This window comes from Saccostrea echinata, unplaced genomic scaffold (genome assembly GCF_033153115.1).
Source record: "Saccostrea echinata isolate AGI-Se365-2 ecotype Australia unplaced genomic scaffold, CSIRO_AGI_Sech_v1 ptg000075l, whole genome shotgun sequence".
Taxonomy (NCBI): domain Eukaryota; kingdom Metazoa; phylum Mollusca; class Bivalvia; order Ostreida; family Ostreidae; genus Saccostrea; species Saccostrea echinata.
Genome location: NW_026889824.1, coordinates 774960 through 789715, shown reverse-complemented (window position 1 = coordinate 789715; position 14756 = coordinate 774960). Strand labels below are relative to the sequence as shown.

General features: G+C 34.6%; 1 long non-coding RNA gene across 2 annotated transcripts; it reads left to right on the top strand.

Moving 5' to 3' along the window:
• Positions 1 to 5093: 5093 nt before the first annotated feature.
• LOC133176463 (uncharacterized) lies at positions 5094 to 7824 on the top strand. Of its 2 annotated transcripts, none has more exons than XR_009719465.1 (3): positions 5094 to 5172; positions 6472 to 6539; positions 7213 to 7824. It is a non-coding gene; the product is annotated as an uncharacterized LOC133176463 (long non-coding RNA). The 2 variants fall into 2 exon arrangements; XR_009719464.1 differs by lacking the exon at positions 5094 to 5172 and adding an exon at positions 5211 to 5293.
• The last annotated feature ends 6932 nt before the right edge of the window (positions 7825 to 14756 follow it).

Below are 14756 nucleotides of genomic sequence, written 5' to 3'. Positions count from 1 at the left end.
TCAACACAACCCTAACACCAGAACCCCGGGTCATGAAATTTACAAATTTGGAAGAAGTACCCTCATCATCATAACTACATATATGTAATTAGTTGAAGATTTTCATAGAATTCACGCATTTCCACTATATTATTAAAAGAGCCCCCCCCCCACCACTCCCCCATCCCGCCGAGGAAAAACAGAACCCTTGACCCTTGGACCACAAGTTTTAAAAAATTGCTAAGAAGCAACTTTGCACATCAAACCTGTGCACTTCGTTAATTTGCTCAATAACCAGGAGCAGACATGATTATTTAATAGAATTAATGCATTTTCTACTATAATTATCAAAAAAGCCCCACCCTTAAGCTTACACCAGAGTATTTGACCCAGGGGTCATGAAACTCACAATTTTGGAAGAAGCACTCTTGCCCATTATAACTATACACTTAGTTTCTTTGCTTTATAACCAGGAGGAGAAAATAATATTTTCCAAAAATTACCCCTTTCACCAGAACCCCCGAACCTGGGGCCATGAATTTCACAATTTTGGAAGAGGCATCCTTGCTAATTATAACCATGCTCATAATTAGTTTTTAATTAACACCATGAAGAAGAATATTTTCAAAGAATTAATATGTTTTTCACTAATCAATACAGCCCCAGCCAAACTCCAGAACCCATGACCCAGGAGCAATTAAATTAAAAATTGGTGAAAAAGGATCCCTTGCTCATCATAACTATATGTATTTAATAAGTTTATTTGCTCATCATAACTATGTACTTGGTTTATCTGCTTAATACCTAGGTGCAGAGAAGATTTTCAAAAAAATATAATGCAATTTCACTATATAATCAATAGAGCCCCGCATTAACACCAGAACCCCTGACCCAGGGGCCATGAATTTCACAATTTTGGAAGAAGCATTCTTGCTCATCATAATTATATACAAAGTAAGTCTGTTTAATAGCCAGGAGCAGTGAAGAAGATTTTCAAAGAATTAAAGTACTTTACCTCTCAATGCATACAAACTGCATCAAGTTTTACAAAACGACGTCACATCGACAAGTGCATCGTGATCAAGCGACTTGTTTAAATCTTGCTATGTGGGATCTAACTTACGACAAAACATGTTATAGTGGGTCTTGATGCAGCCAAAACATTTATTACATTTTTCCAAGTAATTGGAAGTAATTTGTGATTGGCAATTTATTCAATTACTTGTTATTAAAATTTAATTAATTACACTGAAAAAATACAATGTAATTTCAATTACTTTTCAATTACATTTCAATTACTTTACATATAAAACATGATAATACGAAAATATTTCGATCACGGTCACGTTTTACAGTTCTTTTTGTTTCATTTTTCTATTTTCTTTTTTTATTCATTCATTTTTCAAAAACATCTTTGTCTCTTTGATTTCCAAAGTCTTAAACTTGTTTAATTCCTTTTTAAAAATGAATTTGATATACATGTATTGGCTCATTTATAATAATATTAGTTTATTTTATAATCATAACTACACATAGAATTAATGCAAATTAAATGATTATCTTAAATTTTGTTCAACCCCTCTATGGTTTAGCCAAGAAGCAATTCATTTTTTTTTTTTTTGATTATCAAATTTAAAGAGTAGGAAATTGTTTAATGACAATAATGTGTCATTAAGACCTGTCTTGTTATAATTACGGCTGCTTTTCATTTCCGGAATTTTTAAAAATATTCAACTTTTCATTTCCGACATTTTTTAGTTTTCATCTCCGACATTTATCATAAAGTAGAATTCAAGACATTCCTTCTAAAAAGTTTTTAAAATTAAAGAATAAATAATTGATATCCAACATAAATCCGTTGCAGTCACCGACGTATAATTCAGTGGACATGTACAGAGATGAACTTTCAAAATTACAGGATTTTTACGATTACTACTCAAGGTATGGGCATGTTATATTAGCTGGTGACTTTAATGCTAGTTGCTTAGAAATAGATGATGGACGTTGTAATTTTTACAAATCAAAAGTACTAAGGAATTTCGTAAGGCGAAATAACCTTAATTTTTTGTTGGGTGGCATACAAACAAGAGTTAAAATACACATTTACGGTTACCCAGACCATGTTAGACTATATATTTTCAGATGCATATATGTACATGTGTCTCAGATCGTATGAAATCCTTGATGAAGGGGCATTCTCGAGTACGTCTGACCACCTCCCCATTATAACAGTATTTAATATACAGAGCAACCAACACCAACTTACTGATATTAAAAGCAAATCACCAGCTTGGCACAAAATTTCTAACGATTCTATACTGTCTTACCAAACTGAAGTTTGTCGTCAGCTAGAGATAGGAAATAAGGTACCAGAAACTCTTTCAGAAATAAATGAATTCTATGGATACCTTGTTATATGCCTAATTTCAAGTGCAGATACTGTTATTCCTAGATCTAAATTTAACCCCCATAGTAAAAGAAGTGAAAGAGGCCCATGCGCAGGAAAGGAGGATGAGAAACATTTGGATTGAGGAAGGAAGACCTAGAGGGATGCATTATCAAGCGTATTTCAACTATAAACGTGCCAAAAGGCATTTTCGGAAATGCCAGACATTTGCTTTCGAACAGTATATCAAAAGCACTTATACTGACATTGACCAAGCAGCTGGGTGTGATACACGACTATTTTGGAAACTGATAAGCAGACAAAAACCCCGAGGCGATAAGATTTATCCAGAGATAATATACAAAGGAATAACTGCAACTACACTAAGTAGTAGCTGATGTTTTTGCAGCATATTTCTTCGACATTTACACTCCCCATAGTGAAGATGAAAACAAAACACAAGTGGATACAGAATATGGAAATATCAATATGATAATGAAAATGATGTACGTCTTGAGTTCGAAATCTCGGAATCAGAAATATCTCAAGCTACTAATGCCCTCAAATTGCGCAAGGCGCCTGGTGTGGATGGCATTCAAGCAGAACATCTAAAATATGGCGGTGTCGCAGTTACGCATCAACTCTGCAGACTATTTAATGGTATCATGAAGGTCGGACGGAGTCCTAAAGAATGGAAAAGGAGCATCGTAGTTCCTATTTACAAGGGGGATAACAATGCAAAAAACTCTCGAGATGGCTACCGACCGGTGTCTCTACTGTCGTGTTTGTTAAAACTATTTGAAAAAATATTATATAATAGAATAACAGAAATTAGTCTCAGTAAAATCAGATTTCCAAACCCCCAACAACAGGGATTTCAGAGGGATCTGAGCTGCATTACGGCAGGTTTTAACTTACAAGAAACAATTGGGCATTTCAATGATCATGGCAGCACTGTATACACTGCATTTTTAGATTGTAAAAAGGCATACGATACAGTTTGCAGAAAAAGTCTTATGGTAAAACTGCGTAAATTGGGTTTAAAGGGTAAAGTATGGGAAATTATAGATGACTGTCACTGTGACAACGAAAGCTTAGTAGCTGTTAATGGGCACATATCCCAATGGTTTGAAATAAAACAGGGTGTACGACAGTGAGGTGTACTGTCTGGCTTTTCATAATGTGTTTTTATTAATGATTTATTGAATTCATTAGAGTGTGTAAATAAAAATTTCGGTGTATATAATGTAACATCCACAAACCCAGCCTTAGCTGATGATGTAGCATGCTTAAGTTTAAGCCCGAACGGGTTACAAAAATTTTGGACATTGCATATAAGTATTCTTGTTTATGGCGCTTTTCATTTAATGAGCAAAAATCATGTATTGTTGTTTATGGTAAGGACAAGCCCACAACACAGCAAGTTTGGAAACTAGGTGGTGAAAACACCCAGTCGAGTGACAGCTATAAACATTTGGGAATCATCCAACATTGTCGATTTAAATCCAGTGGCCGAACAACAAATAGCTGCAACAAGGGTAGAAAAGCATACTTTGCGATACGTAATGATCTGTCCAATAATACCAACCCTTTAACCCTTGTTAGTCTATACAGGAAAATTGTGTTACCTACTGTTTTATTTGGGTGCGAGCTATGGAACGATTTAAAACAAACGGATTTACATCTCCTAAACAAATTTCAGCATTTTGTGATAAAAGATATTCAGGACCTTAAAATTTCTACCAGATCAGATATGTGCGAAAGTACGCTTGGGGTACATCCCATTATCTCAGAAATAGACAAGCGAAAACTATTATTCTTTGGGAAACTGTGTAAATTAGACATTAACACTCTAACAGAAAGCATCTTCTTGGCAAGATTATATGACTTCTTACAGAACAACAAGAAACATTTTTCTGATTTTATGAAGGATTTGTTCGAAATATTGATGAAATACAATTTAATACAGTACCTTCAGCTGGACAATTTCCCGAGAAAGGAACTTGGAAAATTATTGTTAAAAAGGCTATCCATCACTTTCACACTGAGGCTTGGAAAATCCACACAGAAGCAGATCCCGACTTCAGAATGTTTAGAATCCTTCATAATAGCGTTAAACCTATCAAAATTTGGAAATTTACCCTTTCGTTCGATGATGTTCCATACATCAATTTTCTCGCCAAACTCTGGACTATCCCACCTTCGTCTACGGTACAAATCTGTAGTTTATATCAAAATATGTATGATAATCTATTTCAGCATGCTGTGTTGGGGTGCCCTCTCATTAGTCATATCAGAAATGCTTTCTTTGACAGCATAGTAGATAACTTTGACGTACACTTGTACGGACATAATATTTAACGATCAGCATCATCATAATAACAGAAATACTACATATAATGATGAATATACTGTATATAATGTGAGAAGTACATAATATATTGTTGTGTTCACTGCATATAATGTTACATCTACCGCATATAATGTTAAAAGCACTTCATATAATGATAAAAACACCTCATATAATGATAGATGTACATAATATAATGACACATCTACATCATATAATGAAAGAAGTACTGTATATAATGGAAGTTGCACACGATATACAGTAAAAACTACTTCATATAATTAAAATAGTACCACATATAATGAAGAGAACTCTGCATATAATGTTTAATCCTCATATAAGACAGTCCCGGCGTTCCATATGTTACACTCTGAGTGGTGTATGCAGTATGCACTCCGAACAGGGAAGAGAAGTCATGGAGTATTTGACAGCTTGATATATTAGTTGCATCAGACAGGTAATTATTTAACTGTTAATATTAAGTATTTGTAGTTCATAATCGCGTATTACAACTACGGATTACAGAACTTTGTCAATGACCTAAACGGATATAAACAGGAATGAATGAACAGATCAGGGTACATGTTAATCCGAGTTTCCTCTGACTGTAAACCCTGCTTTTATCTGTTTATATTGTGACATGTTCAGGGAATATCGGATAAGGTGCATGTGACTTTAATCCCGCAATGCAGAAAAAGTTTTCATCCAACTTTTTAAAATCTCTGTCTCTCTTTCTTTCTCTCCATCTCTATTTTTTTAATACAATCAGGAATGCATTTTCATCAGTTATTTTTTATGAAATTGTTTGAATTATTGATTGACACATTATTTTTCAATGCAAATTAGTTCTCACTGAAAAAGATCTGAAGCCAAAATCCATTTAAAAAGTATCAATCTTGAATGCAGTAAACAAATAAATGTTCTAACTCTTAGTCAAAACATACTAGTTTATATGTTGCACATGGATTTTCTCCCTAGATAGATTTTAATATGAATTTTATCATAAACTTTAATTTATTAATCTCAAAGAGGATTTAAAAGTAGGTTCAAAAGAGGGGATTTTTAAGCATTGAATCATTATTTTTTGAAAGATATAGTCTCATAACTGCAACGGTGTGTGCCAACTTATTGAGTAACGCGCATTAGCGCGTTATGAAAATATGTTGGCACACACCGTTGCAGTTATGAGACTATATCTTTCAAAAAATAATGATTCAGTGCATGCTTATTTTTACATTTTTTAACTCCTTGCCTTGATTGCAAATGTGATTTATATTTCAAAAACCCTGTATTATCCTTCGGGTAAGTTACAATGAATGGAAGAGCCGTTGCAACAGCCTTCTGTTCAATGTGAGCGTGAATTTTGATTTTCGCTTATGACGTTGCATTTCCATGGTGCTCAACGTTTGTGACGTAGAAATAAAACGCATACTTTAACTTTTGACCCCCTGTCCGTGTTATGGTGTGTTGAATGCCATAGCTTTCCTTACACTTTAAAGCAAAATACATGTGGAATGTAAATTATAAAGCTATAAAGTCTGGGACTCAGTATCAAGACATTTTCAATACTTTTCCTATTTTTACTTATATGCACTGGCTATATATGTTCCAGTATTGATTATGATTTACTGAGTTGATTGTCCTACTCTGACATGGTAAATTTTGGTCCTCTCAAAATAGATACATGGTCAGTTGGTACATGTAAATATAAGTATTCTTTTTTTTAATTTTATTATTTTCATTACTTTTTTTTAAGTTTGAAGTAACCTTTGATGGGGTCTTATAGAGACAGCTGGCACAGGTTGGAATTATGACATAATACAGGTGAGCTTTTCTAAAGTACAGTTTGTATTTATTTTTTCCTCACCAAGTGATATGTACATTAGTATAGTCTGAATCAGGCCCGTAAGAAGCAATTTCAGCTGGGGGGGGGGGGGGGGGGGGCAACGAAACCCATTTTCAGTTTGGGGGGGCACACTACCAATAATATTAAAATTCCTTGGCAAGCAAAAATGGAAGGTCATCAGACGTTATTATTTAGGTGGCACAAGCATATATTTAGCAATGTTTTCTATAGTGTATAGTGTTCTATATATCAGCAAAATTAGGGGGGGATGCCTCCCCCTCCCCCCTCCCCCCCCCCCAGTTCCTAAGACCATGTGGATAGTTTTAATTTAGATTGAATGGTTTTAATGAGGGCCTGGAAATACTTTCTGTAAATGAAGTTCTATTTTTATTAGTATCTCATTTTTTAAATAAAAAGAGATCCAGATTATGCATGACTATTTAATCTTAGCATTGCTTAGGTTGTGTTTTAGAAAATTTGCTCATCAAGCTTATATAATTGCATTCATCTAATTCAATCTATATAAATTAATGTATACATTTATTTTTGATAATAGTTGTACCATTATTAGTTATAAAGTGAGTATGTTGGAAATTCATTCATTTCATTTTTTATTCCTTTCATTATATGAAAATGAACACACAATTTCAGATTATGGATCATTAATTGGAAATAAATCAGAAAAAGTACTTCAGTTCTTGCTTAGAAGATCAGTGCCATCTATTATAGTAAAGACCATCGTATTCCAGCTCATGAATGTTCAAGAAGGTTGAAAGATCGAGCAGAGGTGTGGAACCAGATATGCCAATACCAGTGGCCCAGGATTTGGAGGAGACTAGTTACCCAATAAATGTTATCCATGGAAACAATGATTCCACAACAACATTCTATCTATAAGCTGTTTTCTTTATATTTAGAAAAAATAAGAGTCTGAGATGATTATAGTACATTGCTTCTCCATCTTTGAACTTGCATTCAGTAAAATAAATTTATGCATCAGATGTATTAATTGGAAGTGGCATATGTCTGCTTAACAAGTTTCTATGTAGCATTCAAAAAGTGTTTGTAAAATTTCACGTAAATTGTTGTAGCAAAATATCCATAGATAATGGACAGAATATGTATCTGTGTCATTATGGCATTGTTATATTTTTCCTGTTCTTTTCCAATATTCATGACAGTGTAATAACTTCGCAGAATTTTACAATTGGACTGAAATAGGAAGTACTTGCACTGTAAACTCATTAAAATATGAATTTGTAACTTGAAATCCAATGTTATTGTCTTCTTACATACAGCTGCATTTATCCAGAATCTGGGACTGATCAAAGTCGCCCTTATGGTGCAGTGGTTAGAGCTTTGCTCTAGAATCACAGGGAAAGGAGTTGATCCTTGCATTGCGGGTTCAAATCCCACTGCGGGACTTGGAGACCAGTCCTTCAGGTGAAACCATATAAACCGAAGTCCCGTATCAAGTATTTGCTGGCACGGAAAAGATCCCTCACTGTTCAGAAGGCCATAAGTGTCGAGTACATGCAGGTCTAAATTTGCAGTCCTCCACTGGCAAGTGGTGGCGTCTCAATATGAGTGAAATAATCTTGTAGGGAGGGTAAGCAAACAAACGAACAGACTATTAAAATGATTGATATGTAGATATTTGTTACTGTTGTTAAGATAGCAGCTACCTGGATAAAATGCCTGCAACATTTCACTCAAGTGATAGTATGTAAAGCCTCACCAGTCATAGATGAGTAAAGACATTAGCTAAGGATGCCTAGAAATTAATACATGTAATTGAAATCTTTTGAAATGATTAAATCAACATAAGGTCAAAAAGTTTTACTTAAGGTAGAACCTATGTCGGAAAAGTCTTTGTCACAAGATTTTCAAACTTTTCAAAATGATAAATTAGCACTCGCTTGTCAATCAGATAAAAATATATGGTATGTTTCCTTGTAATTAAATGTAGTACAGCCTGTGCAACTTGGAATGATAATTTTACACTGCGACTACATATTTTCAGCCATTTTTAGGGGTACTGGTCATAATGAGAATATAGAAAATGACAACAATACTTCTTCAAACATTGTCTTTTATAGACTTTATCAATTGAACCGTATTAAGCAATATTATTCAACAATAAATTCTTTTTTATTCAATTGACATAAAAGATTAAGTCCACATTTCAACGATTATAGGCAAATGTGCTCAATATTTTTTTGAGTCAATTTACCACCTAAATTTGTATATATTTTTCAAAAGTCTTTGTCAGAATGTTTTCAATCTTTAATATGGTGAAGAAGATACACAAATAATTACAAAAAGTGATTAAAATATATACCTTTCGCCACAAACGAATGAGAGACACTCTATTTATCAATACTTCTTTTGTTGACCTTTCTGCACTAACACAGGATTTAATTATTAACTGACTGTTTTGCGGTTGTATCAGATTTACAATGTAAATATTTATCAAAAAATGTAATTTTTTCTATTTAAAAAGATATTTTAGGGAATCATTATTATTATACACCAACCATTATGAATAATTAACAAATAATTATGAAAGGGAATGTACATCATTTCATGATAGACATTACAAAATTTACACACAATATTTAACAGATCTTTGACTTGGAGACATTTTTATCAAGATATTGTACTATTTAGATTTCTTAGGTTTTTTGATTTCCTTCAAAATAGTTGCATGCCATTCACATTATCACAGTTGTGTAACTTCATTACAAGAGACATTCTTGGAGAAAGTACGGGGAAAAGTAACATTAAATTAATTATGACGTCATAATGGATCTAGCATCAAAAAGACGGTCTAAACGGATTTACTTGATATGACGTCATACGACGTAGGTTCTACGTTAAACTTGTTTTCCAACAGCAGCATGCTAAGAAACCATGATGAACAATTACATGTACATGTATACACCTCAAGCATGTTTATAGATACAGGTATTTCTAAAAAGTGTTGAAACATAATTCCATTGACTTTTTCATCAATAATATTGTAAAGGTGCATTATGTAGGACATGTATACAAAGAGTCTTTCCACATGAACTGATTATTTACTATTTAGTAGCATAGAAGGAGTGTTATTGTGGTCAATTTTCTGCCAAAAAAAAAACAATTTCATATAAAATTTAGTTTGATGAGTACACTTTCTGAAAATTGTATCAATGTTTACTTTAAAATGCAAAAAGGTCTGATTTTCATGTACAATCCCATTATATAGCCTCTGTTTCCATGGAAACGGTGTTGGGGACATATATATTTTTTTAGTCCATTGTAATGAAAATTATCCATTGAACAATTTCTTGGATTTTTGTGGAATCGGTAGATATAGATAATGGTGATTTTTACTTGTTGCCATGGCAACGGTTTCACTTTATTATGGAAAGTTGAAAAAAAAACTCTTTTTTAATCTAAATTTTTACATTTTCAGTAACAGAAATAAAATAATATGATAAATTAAGCATAAAATAAAATAATTCATGCCATTTTAATTATTTTAATATGATAATATATAAAATTAATCAATTTTTTTCATTGAAAATAATTGAACATGTAAAGCGTCAAATACCTCAAATTTGGCGTCTTTTACTCAAAAAATGGGACGGGCAATATCTTTTAAGATGGTGTTAAATGATGAAGCTATTCTTCCCAAACAAATTGATGTATGACATATGTACAATTTCAAAAAAATAAAATTTGGAGGGGGTCGCAAACCTTACCTTAATACAATTAAGAATGCTCTACTATTTATATATTTCAGAAAAGAAATCTTAATTAAATCACTATTTCAACATCCAAACATATATCTTTGAAATGCATCTATAAATAGTTATTATTATTATTCAAGTATTATTTATTGTGTGAAAATTGTCAACATTTGAAAGTTAAGGCGTTAAGCTTACCTAAAAATGAAATAATCAGAGAGTATTTTACATTAGATTCATTGACTCTTGGAAAATCGCTTTTAATCAAATTTCATAAAGGCGGTCGATTGATAAACATGTACATAGGACTTGTGTTCATGAAACACACTAATATACAGGCATCTGACGCTATTTATTTTAAATATACCTCCTTCCTAAAATTTACATGTACATGCATTAATCTTCCAAGATTTTTGAAAATAAAATTAAAGTAATTGAAATGTATTTAATTACATTCTTCAAAGTAATTTAGAGTAATTAATTACTGTTAGGTGTGGTATTATGGGGGGGGGGGGGTATCAATTTTTTTATTATGGACAAAGAGCGATAACTTTAATTTTGTTTTATTGACTGTTCGCTGAACTCTTCTTTGCCAGAAGTTAGAATCTGGTGCCTCATGTACAGTAAAGTTGTGTGTACCTCACCACTGTAACATCTGGGGGCTCGTCCGTGATTATCCATAGCCATGGGAGAAAAGCAGGAGTTAGAGTTTGAGGTTCTGTCCAAGTTGTACCAAGCACCAGTTGAGACTCTTCGGGTCATCTTAAAAGACAACAAGATCATCGCAGAGCCAGAGAAGGCAGACAAGGTGCTGGCAATAAAAACCATCTTGACATGGCTGGATAAGGAGGAGAGAACTGAAGACGGTAACTCCACCGCTATATTGATACTGAATGATGCATTGGCCCCAAAGAAAATCACCGTTAAGACAGAAAAGGATTCAGGACCTACGCCAACTATCGATACCAAGAACAAGCATCCACCTTTCTGCCACAAGGACTTCAAAATAAGTGGTGAAATTTCAGACCGCCCTACCCAGCTCTCATTTGTTAACATTGTTAGACAGATTGAGGCCGGCCTTCGCAAATCATACAAGGAAGCAGACATAATTGACATAATTGATGGGGTCACACGAGGCATTTCACCAACTCTACCTTTGAGAAGTAGGACGCGAGAAGTTGTCATTATCATCATTGCGAAAAATTCTTCGGTCCCACTATGAGGAGAGATCAGCTATCCTCACCTGACAAATTCGACACAAGGGAGGGATGAGCCTCAAGATTTTCTGTGAAAACTACTCAACCTGAAACAAAAATCCTGGGTTTTTTTTCAAAAGAAGAGGGCGCTGAGGTACATTATGATGATAAGCTTGTTACACTGATGTCCCTACACACTTTATATATAGGACTAAACGAGGAGACACTACGACGGAAAGTGAAACCGATTTTAGACTCTAAAGTTGATGATGATGAACTTATTCAGCAATTCAGCACAATTGTCGCCAGGAAAAAAAGAGTTGAATGGACGATTAACCAAAGCGAAGGTTAGTTGTGTCACAGAGGAGGCTCAAAATTCTCCCAAGAAGGAACAGAAACAGAAACATGTCAAAGAGGGTGTTCTCTGGACTGAACTTAAGGAGCTGCGTGCGGAGATTGCAGAAATCAAGAAGCAAAGTTCTGCAACCTCAAAGAGTTCGTCAGAAACAGACACTCCCCGTAGATTCCAGATGGGTTGTGAGAAGTGCCGGCAGTCAAACACCGGATCATCATGCACTCATTGCTGGATCTGTGGCAGTGATGAACACTTTAAAGCTGGCTGCAAGCAGAAAAAAGGTCGAGAAATGGGAGGGGGTCACGTCGAGGGAGCGGACAGTGACTCAGAAGTGAGGAGTTGCCCGCGTGGCGTAGTGGTTAGAGCGTCTGCTCTAGAGTCGCGGAGTAGGGAGCTGATCCTTACGTCGCGGGTTCAAATCCACTACGGGACGTGGAGACCTGTCCTTCTAATGAGACCGTATAAACCACGTCACGTGTCACAGTAGGTGTTCGCACGAAAAAAGATCCCTCACTGCTCAATGACCTTGAGTGCCGAGTATAGGTATAAATTTGAAGCCCTCTACCGGCAAGTGGTGGCGTCTCCATATGAGTAAAAAATTTTTGAGAGGGACGTTAAACAACAAATAAACAGAAGTGTGGAAGCTCTCAATGTGTTGTGAACGCTATTCATTCAGACTTTGAGATGCCAAGAAGTGAAGCTGAAACAATTTCTCCTTGTGTAAAGTCAAGACTTGTTAAATTTATTGGCGATAAGTGTATCGTGACTTGCTATCTGGACAAAGTACCTGTACAAGCATTGTGGGACACAATGCCCAAATGTCCATTATCTCTAGTCAGTTTCTCCAATCTCGGTGTCCAAGTTTTGATGTTCGCCCTGTAAGTGATCTAATGATTTGATCCTAACATCAGCTAGCAATGATGAACTTCCCTTTGAGGGATGGTCAGACTTAGAGTTCTACTTCCCTAAGGGTTCAATTTCTAGTATCCAGCTCACCATCATTAGTCAGACCAATCATCGGTTACAATGTCATTCGTTACTACATCAATTCAGATGAATGTTTAAATAACGCTCTAACTGGTTCAATACCGGGAGTCACTCCAAGACGGTGAACATGATAACTAAGATTTCACAGGAGGCTAAGACAGTATATAATGTATATAGTGGATTATCAGCACAGGAAATTTCGCCCCAGAGTTCTGCGATCATACGTGCCAGAATTAGTAGGCGTCATGGAGATCGGAGGGAGGGATTAATTACTCCTTCAGTTGCTGAGGACAGTGGGTTAATGAAGACTGAAGCACTACTTACTGTTTGTGACCAAAAAAAACATTCTGTGAGTTTCGTTAAGATTCCTGGCCAAAACTGTACAAACTCTGTTTTGATCCTGAAGAATGCTCATTTGGGCACTTTGGAGACCGTGTCTTCGGTTCTCAGTATGAACTCTGTGACGCTGGATCCCACAAGGACCCCAAAGCTGCACAATAACACAAAAAGGTGGCACCCACCTGTTCCTCTACCTACAAACAAGCTCAGTACAGAAGACATTAAAAAGTTGAAGCAGCTATTATATGGGTATTCAGATATTTTTTTTACGTGATGAGGCTGACATAGGATTTACCCCTGATTTGAAGATGGACATTAGCATGCACGATTCCAGCCCAGTACGACAGACATACAGATCCAACCCAAATGCATTGTATAGTGAAGAAAAGGATTACATACAGGATCTGCTGTCCAAAGGCTTCATTCGCAAGTCAAAATCATTTGTCAGTCCCTTAATATGGGTGAGGAAAAAAGGACGATGGCCTTCGTCTCTGTGTAGACTACAGGATCCGGTTGCACAAACGTTAGTTAAATTAACTCCCAGTTAGTGTCGTAACTAGCTGTTAAATTTTTAACGACGAGTTACCTAACTGTCAGTTAAAAAATTGTTGTTCGAAAGTCTATTAAAAATAAATTAGCTAACTCACATTTAATTGATGTCTTATAGTTTTAAAACTCTCTGTTAAAACTGTTCTACACGCGCATTTCCTTTACCTATGGTGAAATAATTCTGACGTCATAATTAAAATGACGTCAATCCATAAATGTTAATTTGCTAAAATTATTTACTTTTAAAAATGTTAATCTTATATTGGTAAAATATATTAAATGTATTATTAAAGATAGTTACTTCAAATATGAATTCTTACGTTGAAAGATAGTGCATTTTTACATGCAGTATAAACAATTAATGCAATTACAAAGTATGTATTCAGTATTAAGTTCTAACATGAGGCATTGATTTTTGGGAGGAGAAATTGAAAATTATTTTAAAAAACTCTCAAAAAGTGGGAGATGAACACCCCCCCCCCCTCCCCGTTTTACGTGCCTTAATTTTGAATTGAACGATTAGCCTACTTTTTGGTTACTTGTCTGAGGTTAAAATATTTTTTAAAATGATGATCATTTTGACAAAATATAATGACAATTATTGTATGCATAATCAGATAAAAAAGTACCTACATATTCACTCATATGGAATATTTTCGTCTTGTTGTTCTTTGCAGATAATATCGCAACATATATCCGCAATATATACATGTATAATACAATCTTGCCTAAATCGAAATCGGGATTAAATTTGCATGTTGCTCAAGTCAGATATTTCTATCATCTCTGTATAAGTTCTTCCTTCCACGCAAACAAGTTTTGAAATGATAACAAGTCTGCGATTTTGATTTTAATGCTTAATTAAATATTTAATGTACCTAGGTAACCTGAGTTAAATCTGTTAGTTAAATCAGAAAATTAATTAGGCTTTAACTGTTAATTAACTTTTGTGCAACCGGTTAAACTCGCTGTTAAATTTAATGTCGCGTTAACTTAAAGTTAACAGCCAGTTAAATTTAACGAACGTTCGTGCAACCG